Raw genomic sequence first — 12,376 nt, 5'->3', positions numbered from 1 at the left:
AAAAGAAAAGAAAAGAAAAGAAAAGAAAAGAAAAGAAAAGAAAAGAAAAGAAGGTGTAAGCTTTGTTGTTGCTGTTGATCTCGCACCTTTGCATTCCTTGCTTTGTAAGGGACGTGGCTGTGGGGCAGCAGTGCCAGTTGCTGTGTGGGCTCCCCTTCTCGCTCCTGGGGCAGGCTGTGCACTTTCTGAGCCATGTGCCCAGGGCTGCCTTCCCACCACAGGTTCCCCTTCTGACTGGTGCCTGTCCACAGGCATGACCTCCCTTGCCATCCTGCTTCTCTGCTTCCTCTCTGCGTCTCTTAACTTCATTTTTCCTCTTCCTGCTCACAGCCCCTTGCTCAGCCTTTGCCTGCCCCATTACTGGGCGGCTGAGGAGTAGCTGCTGCCTGCAGTTGGTTTGCTGAGGGAATGCTGCCTTTGGAGTGGGGAAGGGGCGGCATTGCCATGCCCAGTGTTGGGCCATGACCCGCATGAGGGTACACTGCTGCAAGGCTGTGCTGCCAGTTTCTCTGCACCCTGACAGCAAGCAAAAGATGGAATCCAGTGTTAGGATTATATAGAGGTCGAACTGAAGGTTTGTTTTTTTGTCAAAAACAGATTTTATTGGTATTTCAGTCTTTAGTAATGGGAATTCCTCAGGTTTTTTAGACTTCAGGTTAAGGCAGGTCATTGCAGTTGCTGTTTGTTATGTCCACTGAGTCACTGAATCTGTTTTGTTGCAGCCAAAAATGCAATAAAATAGCTATCTGTCAAAAACAAAACATTTATGGTATGAGTTGTCTCATTTGATAAATAATCATCAGCATGATGAATAATGTTAGCTTTTAGTACTCAGGAAAATATTTTGTTATGTGAAAGTAGGAAATGAAAGCAGTGAATTAGTGACTCAGGTAACTAGATGAATACGTATTGTGACTAACTATGAAGAATTTAAGTTCATTTCACAGGAGATTTAAGTGGACTTTTTTGAAATTGTGCTGAAACCTACATAGTATGTAGTATATAGTCGTTTATGTCAGATGTGCTACCACATATGTAGAAATTTGCCTGTGTGTGGGTTTGTTGTGTGCATGCCCTGTGCGTAGGCAAGCAGCATTCCATGCCCAGCCCCACTGCTGGGACTGCCACTCACTTGTGTGCCTTTCTGCTTGTGAACTGCACCTGGCAGAATTTTCTCATTCCTGATGTGTTTTGATTGATTTACTTTTGCTAGATCTTGCATTTCAGTTGTCTTTTTGCTCTGAGGTAGCTTGCTCACATAGGTGAGGGGCACCCCAGGGTGCCTACCTGCACCTCTGCCCACTTGCACAGACTCTGGGCTTGCTTGGGATGGAGAGTGAACCTGGCAAGGCTCTGAGGCTCCTCTCCAAGCCCACTGCAAATTTAGGACTATGTATGGTTTGCTTTTTAAAAACACCCTCTGTGCATTTAACTTGGTGCTTAGCTATTCCCAAAGTCAGGATCGTGTAACCAATAAGGTTAGCCATATGCTGGGCAGAAGGCATCCAAATTTGCCATCAGGAGTAAATGGTTGACACTTAGTGGTTGATCACTATCAAGCCATTTGTAAGCATTAAGACTCTGTGAAACTCGCTTCTGCCATACAAGGAGTTCCATGGTTCTCCCTTGTTGCCTGAACTCTGGGAAGGAAAACTCCTCCTTTGTCTCTTGTTTGGGAATGAGAGCTTGGATCACAGTTGTTCTTAATGGCAGTGGTTCACAGGAGCCATGTTATCCTTTAAAATAACTGTTGTTAGTTCTGCGGTGCTCCAGATACCATGCAGCTGTGTTTCCAGGTCTTTCTACAATATAGGTGTTAATTGCACATGTTTTTACTGATATATGTTGAACATATCTATGTACACATATGTATACATTTGTATATCATTTGCAGTGCCTAAGACATTGGGCTGCTGTTTTCTCATTCCTGGTTGCTCTGAACTGTAATGATTTTACAAAACCTAATCCAGGTAATCGCAGGCTTTGTCCATTCTTTGTTCAGTGAGCAGGATGGACTGTCCTCAGGAAAGGAAAAGAATGAGAGTCTGTTTTATTCTAAAACTTGAATGAAAGTGATAGTATAGCAGAAGGAAAGTTGGTTTAAAATTAGGCAGTGAGTACTGGATAGGAGAAACAGCTGTAATGCAGATTTCTTTAATGATGATGCTGAGCAAGTCTAAAGCCAGATTTTTGGTGGATGATTACTTATGATATTTCTTTATGAACTGGATGAGTGCTGAATAAAAAATTAAAATGTATTTTTTCCTTTTGATTTTTCACCTACTCATCTGTGATTTCATAGAAGTCTTACTTTTCTTCCTATCTGTAGAGAGGGAGAATGCTGCATAGGAAAATGTAAGTGTAGTCAGTGCTATATCAGGTGTGTGTGTGTAACTGATTTACTTGGAGCTGCGTTCTGAGGCAGTGCTTCCTAAAAGGAGCTCTGGCGAAGTGCCTCAGGCGGCAGAGCTTGTATTTTATCAGCTGGAAGCTGCTGGTTGGGTAGCCGCTCAGGAGGAGCAGATGTAGTTGCCTGATTCTTCGAGCACCACCTAGCCTCCAGACAGGGTGCCTACAAGAGACAAGCGATCAGTCACGCAATTAGCGTGGCCCTACTCAGCACAGGGACGGGATCATGGCTGCACGCGCTGCCCGGTGTCGTGCTGCTCTCTCGGCGAGCTTCTGAAAACTCTTAAGTGTAAATTTTGTTTCCGTTTCTGGTGTTTTACATGCTGTGTGTGCTGGGTGGCTATTTTGAGAAGGAAAAATAAATAGGCAGTGTTAATGATGTTTTGAGGTCAATACCTTTTTACTTAAAATGGTGTAGCTGGAAAGCCAAAATGGTTGATGAGCTTTGAGGTTACAGTCAGAGATGAGTTGACTGTCTCCCTTCAGTCTTAGAGGTGTGATTATGTATAAATAAGTATCTATTTTTTGTAGATGTGATGTGAAATTGTAGTCTCTTCTATTAGTATAAATGGATTGAAGTTGCAGCTGATCACCGTGTTAGGAAAGAAAGGAAAGGAATAGATTGCTAACAATGTGAAAGACTCAAGGCTTCCTTTTCATTTCTCCTGATCAGCATGTTGCTCGCCGTGCGGCACAGCTGGGCTGTGGCGTGCAGGCTGGGCCTGGGTGCTGCGAGCTGCGGTTACCCCCACCCCACAGAGCTGGGTGTCTGCTCCCGAGAGGCCTGGGAGATCAGACAGGCAGGGGCGGCGGTGGGAGCTGCGGAAGTAAGGCGATTAGGAAGTTGGGGGAATTAACAACTGCAGCGTGCTCCTACTGCTGCAGGTACGGCTTTCAGATACCAAATGACTGGCGTTGTCACTGAGGAAAATAAGCTGCATTTTTTCAGGAAGTTGTTTTGTTTTTTTTTACTCTATAGATAACTTCTGGACAAATCTATTTGGGAAAAAAGGTATACAACTTGTTTGTTCCTTCATGGTTTACTTTTTCCAAGTGAGAGAAGCAGAAAAACCCGGTGGGTGGGGGGCACTGCTCTCCTTCCTGCTTCCTTGGTAGGTGACCTCCGCTTTTAACTTCCTATTCACTCTTTCCTTAGATAGCAGAAGCTGCTGTTTGTTTTTGATATGTACAAAAGGCCTGTGCCATTTTAAATTCTTGCAGAACAGCCATTTCGTGGGCTCAGGCGTATAGGGCTCCTGGTTTGTTTCCTTGTAACTGAGTGCAGCAAATGAAATTGGCCATACTTTCTGGTGTTTCTTTAGGTGGATGTTTCTTCTTTGTGATTGCTCTGGGCTTTTAGTGCTTTTCAGCACGGAAGTAGAGAGGGATGGAAAGGGGAGCTTTTGTAAGGGTGTGATGCACTTTTTTAGAGTATCACAAAACTCGTGTTACCCTGTGACCTGTTAGTCAGTGTTGCCAAGAAGTGACCCATAAACTTCAGGCATGCTTCTCCCTACTTGCTGTTTCCCAGAGGGGACAGGGAGCATGTGTTTTTGCAGTGAATAAAGCTGAAAAGGGCAAATTCTGCTTCTCTCTTTCTGTCTGCATGCCTTTTATAGAGCTGTCTGGAAGCAGCAGTAATTGCTGCAGATTCCTCTGCAGAGATGAAAAGGGTAGAGATAGGCAGGCAGCGTGTCACCTGCATGTGTTTGGCCTAGGCATTGTTATTTTTTCTCTCGTCTGACATCATGTTGTGTTGAAGGCAGATGTGTGCTACCTAGGAATACAGTCTTCTAGTGTTGCTGTCACAGGTGTCTTACTGTAACTTTGGCCAAGACCTTTGTTGCTTTCTGTAAAATGCAAATAGACTTTCCCTTTTTGAGGAACTGTGTGCATAAACTTAGTTTATATATCGTATATTTGTTTACTGACATACTATACAGTGCAATGCAGTAACACTGCTTTATTCTTCAGGGCACTAAGTGGACCTTTTTATTTCTACTTGATTCATTACACATGTCTAGAATACCTAAAAACAAACAAATGAAAAAACTCAAGCACCACAAACCTCGAGTAGCACTGTCAGAGTCTTTCTATTAACTTGATAGAATACAGTCATAGATACAGTGTATTTAATGCAGCTTTTCCTTAACCAAAATGTTGTTGTCAAGGAAAGTTACTGCTCTTGACCTTACAGTTATGATGTGTGTCTAGGTTTCAGGCAGCTTTCTCCTGAAAATGGAAGAAATGATGGTTTAAGGCTTAATAGACTTTAGATAGCATTACAGTCATGTAGTCACTGGTTATAGTGATCAGAGATGACAAGAAACATCAGGAGGATATATTGATTGGCTACCCAGTTGCTGCCAATCCTAGAAGTGGTCTTAAAGGAAACTTTATTAAAAACACTTCAAATGAGTACTTGGTTCTTCTGATTATTCTGTCACTAAAGGAGATGTTCAGATCAGATGGTGTAATTAAAAAGATTTTATTGAAGATATGTGTCTTTATTGGTATTTGACCATTGTTCTAAATGGACTAAATGCTTAAGTAGTGGTATAGTTAGCAAGAATAGATAGTCACTTATCATGCTCTCAAGTATGGCTTTCTTCAGATGTTTGCAATGGAGAGTTACCAGGGAAGAGTGTTAACAAACCTACTTGTTTCATTGATACACACAGGCTCTGCCAGTTCATCATTAAATGCTGTAAATTGATGGTGTTGGAAAGCCATGGAAATCTTTCTGCCAAATCAAAACCTACTCTTTGATCACTTTTGGTAATTGAGAATAATCCAAAGAACAATTGCAGATGAGTAATCTAGATTTAAAAAACGTGGCAAAATTTATTACTCATAATCAAATAATTAACAGGTTTTAAAGGAATGAATATCATTTCCTTTGAAGAATGTGCTCAGAATATCACCAGTCTAGTTTGCAAATGTACAGAGTTTTTTGTCAAACTCTTTCTGCATACAGCTTTGTAGTCCACAACTCAGGAAATCTGTTTTTAGCAAATGCTTTATTATTTAAGCTCTTAATTTTGTGAGTTCAGAGTTAAGTTTTTGTAAGTAGGATATGGTCAAAAGGGTTATTATTCACTGTTAATACTTCTCCTGCGGAGTATGTTCTGTTGTGGCTGTTTTGATTGATAGAAGAGGACCTTGGTGGGAAAAGACCCTGCAATTCTAGATTTCAGCATGGGAAGTATGCTCAGCTCTTCCCTAGCTCAGTGTTGTTTTTGAGTTTACTGGGCATGGGGAGGGATCTTGGATGTGGGGGATTCTTTGTCCAAGTGAACTGTTCTGCAGTTTGGGCACAGCAGGTATTTCTGTTGCTATACCCTTGACCTGATCTGTTGAACTCGGTTTTTCTCTAGTTAAGGAGCATGGAGGAAAGAAGATACAGTGGTACCAATTTCAAAATGTAGCCTCGTTATTGCTGTTGCGGGGTGCCCATTCCAAGGTAAAGGATTTCAAGATTCTCATAATATACTGTACAGTTTTTCAGTGGTCTTTTCTTCCCCCCTTTGTTCATTGAGCTAAACATTATTCAGAGGACTGAGGACCTTGTAGTGGTTGTTGCTCATAGTGCTACTTGCTATGCTCATGCTTCCTGTATGTGGTGCTCGTGGAATTTTGTTAGATGCTTGGTAAACAGGTAGGTAGGTACAGTATTCAATGTTGATGCTGTGTCTTATCTTTACTAATTATTTTATACTTGACAATTGCTGTCGTTAATATGGGGAGAAACACTGTGAATGTAATGACAGTAATTTCAGAGATGAAATGGGAAAAACCTATTCCGTTAAGAATTCCTGTAAGAAAAATTAGAAAAAGTGTGGCTAAAAACTTACTTGTTGTAAGGACTCATGCCAAATTAAATGTTGAATCTTATCTTCAAATAATGAACAGGACTGGAATGAGACATGGCATGTGATTGTTTCAGTGAATATTACAAAAAGATCTGGTAGCTTTCAAACCCATCAGCACCATCAATTATTAGGCAGGCTCCAATCTTGAAAGATGTCATAGATGTGCTCCATGTTTCATCTCAGGTCTGGAACGTGATTTTTGAAGATGCTCCATGAGTTGTTTTTCATTTTTCAAGTATTTCTGTTGGCTGCATTTGTCCTTATCTTCTGTTGGTACTGTGCTGCACCTCGAGTAGATTATGATTACGAAAGTGCAGTAGATTCTTGCCTGTGTCACTAAAGAGAAGCGCAGTTATTCTATACAGTACGTAGGGAAGATGTTATCACTTAGAAATAAGAACTCTTGGTTGCTTCAGGAGGCCAGTGTGTTGCTCATGAGGTCAATTCAGTAGGACCAGAGGGACTTGTCAGAAATGAGGAATCACTGACATGCCTTGGACATGGTTGCATGCCCAGTTCAGCCCCACTGACAGTAGAATAGATCCTAGGGGAGCTATTGTCCTCTCAAGTGTATGAATCATTCCCTGAGATTTGCATGAGCCATGCTAAGTTTCTGTCCCTGTGGCACATACCCACGCACATGAGCATGTCTTATTGGTTTATGTCCAAAATGAAAGCTTTGGTAGGCAACTTGTAAATCCATCTCTGCTTCAGCTGCCTACAGCCATCTGATGTGGCACGTAATAGCCAAGAGATCTCTAGGATAGATTACCTATATGAGAGGTGGGAAGAATGACAGAATCTTAGATTGTTACCTGCATATGCTTCCTCGCTGAGTTGGAATGGGATCAGGTGGCTTGTTCATAATTCCTTCTTTAAGACATTAGTGGAGGTTCACTCAGGAGCATGTTTCTCCACAATTCACTTTTCCTTTCCAAGTTGTTGGCCAGGTAATTGAAATCTAAAAACTGACAGTCTATAGATGGAGCCTGAAGATCATTAGATTTCTTTTCTAGCATTAAAAAATTGACTTCTGTTATTTTTCTGTAGAATAATTTGCAGAAAATAACTTATCAATCCACCAGGCGGCTCTTCTCTGTTTTGGATCATATTTCTGGACTGTTGAGCTGTTGAAAAAAGTGAAATGAATAATCTTTAGACAGCATTAAAAAAAAAAAAATAATAATGATCTACAGTCATTTGAAAAAAAGACTGCAAGGGACTCCCGAAAATAAATGGACTGCATCTTATGGGGAGAGGGAGAAAGACACAGAAGATTTTCCCATTGTTTCAGCATGAGGAGAATTAGCATTGAATTTTAGAATGCAGGTAACCCAACAGCCTGACCTCTTCAGGTCCTTATTTCATGGGAAATCAGTCAGAAGTTTTGGCACATTTTTTTTCCTCCCCATCAGAAAAGCATTGTTTTCTTTACATTGTATTTTAATAAGGATGCATCAGCAATCACACAACTGTAATCTTTTGTAAAAGTTCTCTGGAAATGAATTTTACAAATCACATTTGCTACGTTCTTCTAAGCCAAAATTTGCCCATTGTATTTTTTTTCCTACCTCCATGTTTTACATAGACAGAGGTCTGATCTGTCTGCCTTCTAATTCTGCAGCATTTACCAAAGCAAAATATTCTCCCTCTCTTTAGCACCCCCTCTCCAGTAGCAGCAGTAGTTGTCTTTCACTTACATTGCATTCTGATGTCCATTCTTTTGGACATTATCTAAGTTGTAAAATACCTGGGTAGTTCAAAAACCTTATGGCTAGGTGAAGGGCTAGGCTGTAAATAGAGGTCTGAAATTTGTTTTGAGTTTACTGTAAGTACATAAAGGAATAAGAGGGGGGAAGAAATAACAACAAATGCGTCAATTTGAATTCTAGTCGCATTTCCAAGCAGTGCCTCTAAGAATACTATTAAAAAATACAAAAATAATTCATAAGCAACGTTGTGGCCTTATCTTTTTGGATCAAAACACAGAATTCAGCAATATCTTCCAGTTGTTATTCTTTGTGGTTAGGTGTGTTTGTGGGAAACAGAACTGCCTAAATTTAGGAGCTAACTTGAGTAAAAAAAATACAGTTTTCCCTGCATTCCCTGTTGTGTCCTTTGATGTTACCAGCTCGGGGACTGAGAAATGCTGTGTTTTCACTATTCATTTAGCATCACTCTTGATTAATGAAATGGAATCTGTTTTTTTTCCTGACCTTGGGCTTAAGATATGTCTCTCATTAGGAATTTCCTATCACTTGCAGTCTTTTCGAACAGCTAGTTTCACTTGAGCATTAGGATTTTCTAGTATTTTTTCCCTTTCCTACTTGATGTACTGCTACCATTTGACTTCACCTACGATAAAGGTTTTAAAGTCAAATGTAGTACTCTAGTTTTTCATGTCACCTGTGTGGAGGTTGTAGTAGGAGCTACCATAAAAGAAGCTAGTCCTCTTCATTGGAATTTCCAGGTTGTATGTGTGGTCATGAGTAATCTGTAGCTGTTCTTAAGTGTTTTGAAAGGGCTGCAAGCTTGAAGTCTTGGTAACTGTGGCTGTAGATTTTTGGATATATAGCTATATATATGTAATATATACGCATATTGTTTGGGCATATATAGTTTGGGATTGTTTTGTTTTAAATGTCAGCTTATTTTTTGCTGTTTGTCCTGTTATCTGCTGGTTTAGCTTGGAAGGGAGCACTTCGACTCCTGTAGCCTCAGTACTGTGTCCTTGGTGGTGATGCACTTCAGAGCTCATCAAAGGGGTGGGCTGTGCTTTTGCTGGTATCTTGGAATTGAATTCTTCCTTCCCAGATTACTGCTGGTTGGCTTAATGCCATCATGCTAGCACTGCAACTTGTTTTCCAAGCATGTTAGAAGCTTTCAAGGCTGTTTCTGTTACTGTTTTCTGCGATTCCCTCAAAAAATGCTGCCAAAGAAAGGTTTAGCAATACAGGTCAGCTTTGTGGTTTTTTGGATTTGTTTCTCAATTACACAACCCAAATGTTATCTTTTAACCAGTACAGGTATTTTTCTAATATTGAAATGAAGAAATTTGCATTAATTCCATACGATTTAATGCTTTTACTGTATTCTGATTTGTCTTTTTCACATGCTTAGACTTGTATTTTAAAGCCATGTTCCTTCACTGACTGTTGTGAGTAGCTTTGTTCCCCATTGGTTTAATAAGGTATTGAGACATAAAGCATAAGCTGTAATAAATAGGAAGTGTTATTATTAAGAAGAGGAGAATTTGATCGATGTGACTATTAGCTTGCCTCTGTACCACATACTTTGTTATGTTGGAGACAGGAGCAGTAGCTTGCTTACCTTATTTACCTGCAGAATGAAAAAGTCTTCCTGACTGGTTCTGAAGTAAGGAAGGCTTTCAGGAGAGAGAAGAAAGAAGCTGAGTTCATAATTTTATGTTTTTTATTTCCCAAATGATATGCAAGGGAAATACATGCAGATGCACACAGAAAGAGGATGTATCTTCTTGTTGGTGGATTTACAAGAGAATTAGGCATATGACAATTTTTGCAGGACTGCTTAAGGATTTTAAAATCTGTAGTATGTTTTGCATCTGATACATTGAAGTTTTAATTGTCTGCCAGTACACATGTGCAATGAGTTCTCACACTTGATTGTTAAGAAGTTGAACTATCATAGCATCATCACAGTAGGTTAAATACATTTTTGGGATGCTCCAAACTAAAATAGTTAACTTAAAGCCTTTCAGAATTGCAAGGCAGTTCTGTTAACTGATGCCTTCTATACAGGAAGCTTGCTGTTCATAGCTTTAAGAGATTGTTTGATACATCTATAGGAATTTTTTTTTTTTTTTTTTTAAATCAAAAGCCTGCTTCCCAGACTATTATTCTCACCATTTGAAATTGAACCTTTCTTGTTTTCCACTTCCTTTTAAATTGATATTATATAGATTTACTGATCAAAAGCATGCTTCTGTCAGTGAAGAGAATATGTGCTGGTAATATAATCAGTATTAATGTGATGTGTTTAAAAAAAAAAAGTGTAGTTCTCACACCACATACCACATGTATTCCCATAACACTTCAGTGTCTACTTGGAGCATATTAAGATATTCTGTTTACATTTCGGTTAATTGTTGAGCTCTGGTCTTCAACAGAATCATAGAATCACAAGGTTGGAAACGACCTACAAGATCATCTAGTCCAACTGTCTCCTCATCACCATTGCCACCACTAGCATTAAGTAGATAAGGCTTTGTGTTGAAGTATTTTGTTGTGCAGTTAAACTATAAAGCTATATGTGTAGAGGTCTGCTGAAGGAACTCAACCAAACCGCTGTACCTTTCACCTAAGCGAAAGGCGGTCAGTGCTGTCTCTGAATTCGGGGGAGCAGACCTCAGCCTGATCATGAAGGTTGCTCTCAGAAGAATCTGGCTTCTGCATAGTGAACTTTATCTTCATCATTGAAAACTGACAATGTGTGAAGCTGTTGATCTTTCTTCATCTGGAAACTGTAACTGACTGCCAGCTAACAAAACTGCACTCAGAGTAACAAGAGAGTTGAAAATAAAGATTGAAGCTTGGGGCTCGATTCCATACTTAGTAAAAAACATGTCTGATCTGTCAAGACCTTTGAGTGTGCAGCTCTGTAATCTAGCACTGTTCAAGGTGGAGATCACAGCATGCATGTGTCCCAAAAGGTTCTGTTTACAGGAGGCTAAGACAGCAGCCAGCGCTCTGCTACACGAGGGCTGGTTTACAAGTGTTGTTGCACTTCATTGTTTTCTGCTCACCAAACAATTCAAATGACTATGGAGAATTCTCTGATTCCTTACACACCTGTTTTGATAAGGTAGAAATACAGTATGACTGAGGATACTGAATGCCCTGAGAAAAACCCTGTAAGTTATTTCTCTGAATTTAGAACTTTTTATATAACCCCTTGTAAAACAAATTCTCAGAAGTTTCACTCCTACATCCTTTGCAGGATAACGTGCTGGGACTTTTGTGTTAGAGACTGTGTGCAGTTCTGAAAGATAAACTCAGATGGTTCTGCCACCCCCACCAAAATAAAAGAAAATACAGCAGCTACGTAGTGTTGGTTATTTTAATTTTTAGAAATGAAAAAAAGAGGCTTTGTAGAGTGGTTACAAGAAAAGTAAGTTTTTAGAGCTCATAGTGAGGATCGGGTAATCTCAGAGACATTTTCTGTGAAAGGTAGTGGATGCCTAAATGGCAACGTTTGTAGCAGTGCCATTTCTTCATTTAGCATCATAAATGTGCCTCAGTGAAGCACTTCTATGATGTGATTGCATGCCCTTTGAATTGGTGAATTGAATTTCTGTAATAGGAATGAAACTAGCTCAGCTAGTCGGAGTGTATTTTTAAAACTGTAAATTTAGTTTATCTTGTGAACAGCAATTGAATTTATAAAATCTGATGTTTATTTAAAAAAAAAAAAAATAGTCTTTGTCCTGCACCGTTAGCACTCTGAAGTTGCCTTTAAAAGCAGGAGCCTTGGTGGAGCAATTGGACAGATTAATATGATGGAAAAAGGTGTTTCACCAGAGGTGTAATGACAGAAGGAGCATGATAGCAAAGTGCTATAAGGGAAGGGGAAAAGATTGCTTACCTGTATCAGAAGATTCTAGATTTGTAGGGGAAAGCTCTAACAAGGAGGGACCTCCAGAAAGAAATCCTTTCCTAGTGGCAGTCAGCCCTTAAATGAGGCCTAAGAGAAGTGCAGCCAGGCTCCACCCCTTCTGGTCACACAGCTGAATTGCCTTCACTTGTGCTCCTTGGCCTGACCAGGTCGTTTCCCCAGGTGCTCAATCAGTGCTTCAGGTGGTGACTCAATGGTTCCCATACACTAGGGCTGTGAGCTGAAGAAATACAGAGAACGTTATTTTCTTGAAAAAACAGCTGCATGTGGAAGTCTGTCTTAACTGAGGGAGGCAGTTTGGTAGACGTCTAGGATTTGCTTTGTGTTGAGAGAAAGCTTGACTTCAGCTTTCCTGACTTGTCCTTCTTATCACATGGATGATGGAGTGTACGTGTTCATTGTGTGGTGCTCTGTGGTTCTGGACATTAAAATGCAAAAGAAAA

At 40.1% G+C, this 12,376-nt stretch overlaps 1 protein-coding gene across 9 annotated transcripts in view; it reads left to right on the top strand.

Annotated features, from left to right (window-relative positions):
- The window catches only part of TLK1 (tousled like kinase 1), an 80,469-nt gene that overhangs the window by 9,524 nt on the left and 58,569 nt on the right, over nucleotides 1–12,376 (top strand). The window contains exon 1 of one of the 9 annotated variants that reach the window (XR_006179590.1): nucleotides 5,798–5,872. The exons of the other annotated variants lie outside the window; for them this stretch is intronic. The gene's annotated coding sequence lies outside the window, so the exon portion shown is untranslated. Of the gene's footprint in view, nucleotides 1–5,797; nucleotides 5,873–12,376 lie in introns of those variants that run through there. 9 annotated transcript variants of the gene reach the window in all.

This window comes from Lagopus leucura, unplaced genomic scaffold (assembly GCF_019238085.1).
Source record: "Lagopus leucura isolate 7727_CA_CO unplaced genomic scaffold, USGS_WTPT01 Super-Scaffold_100012, whole genome shotgun sequence".
Taxonomy (NCBI): Eukaryota; Metazoa; Chordata; class Aves; order Galliformes; family Phasianidae; genus Lagopus; species Lagopus leucura.
The sequence above is the reverse complement of the archived record's forward strand: the minus strand, read 5'-3'. Positions and strand labels throughout refer to the sequence as shown.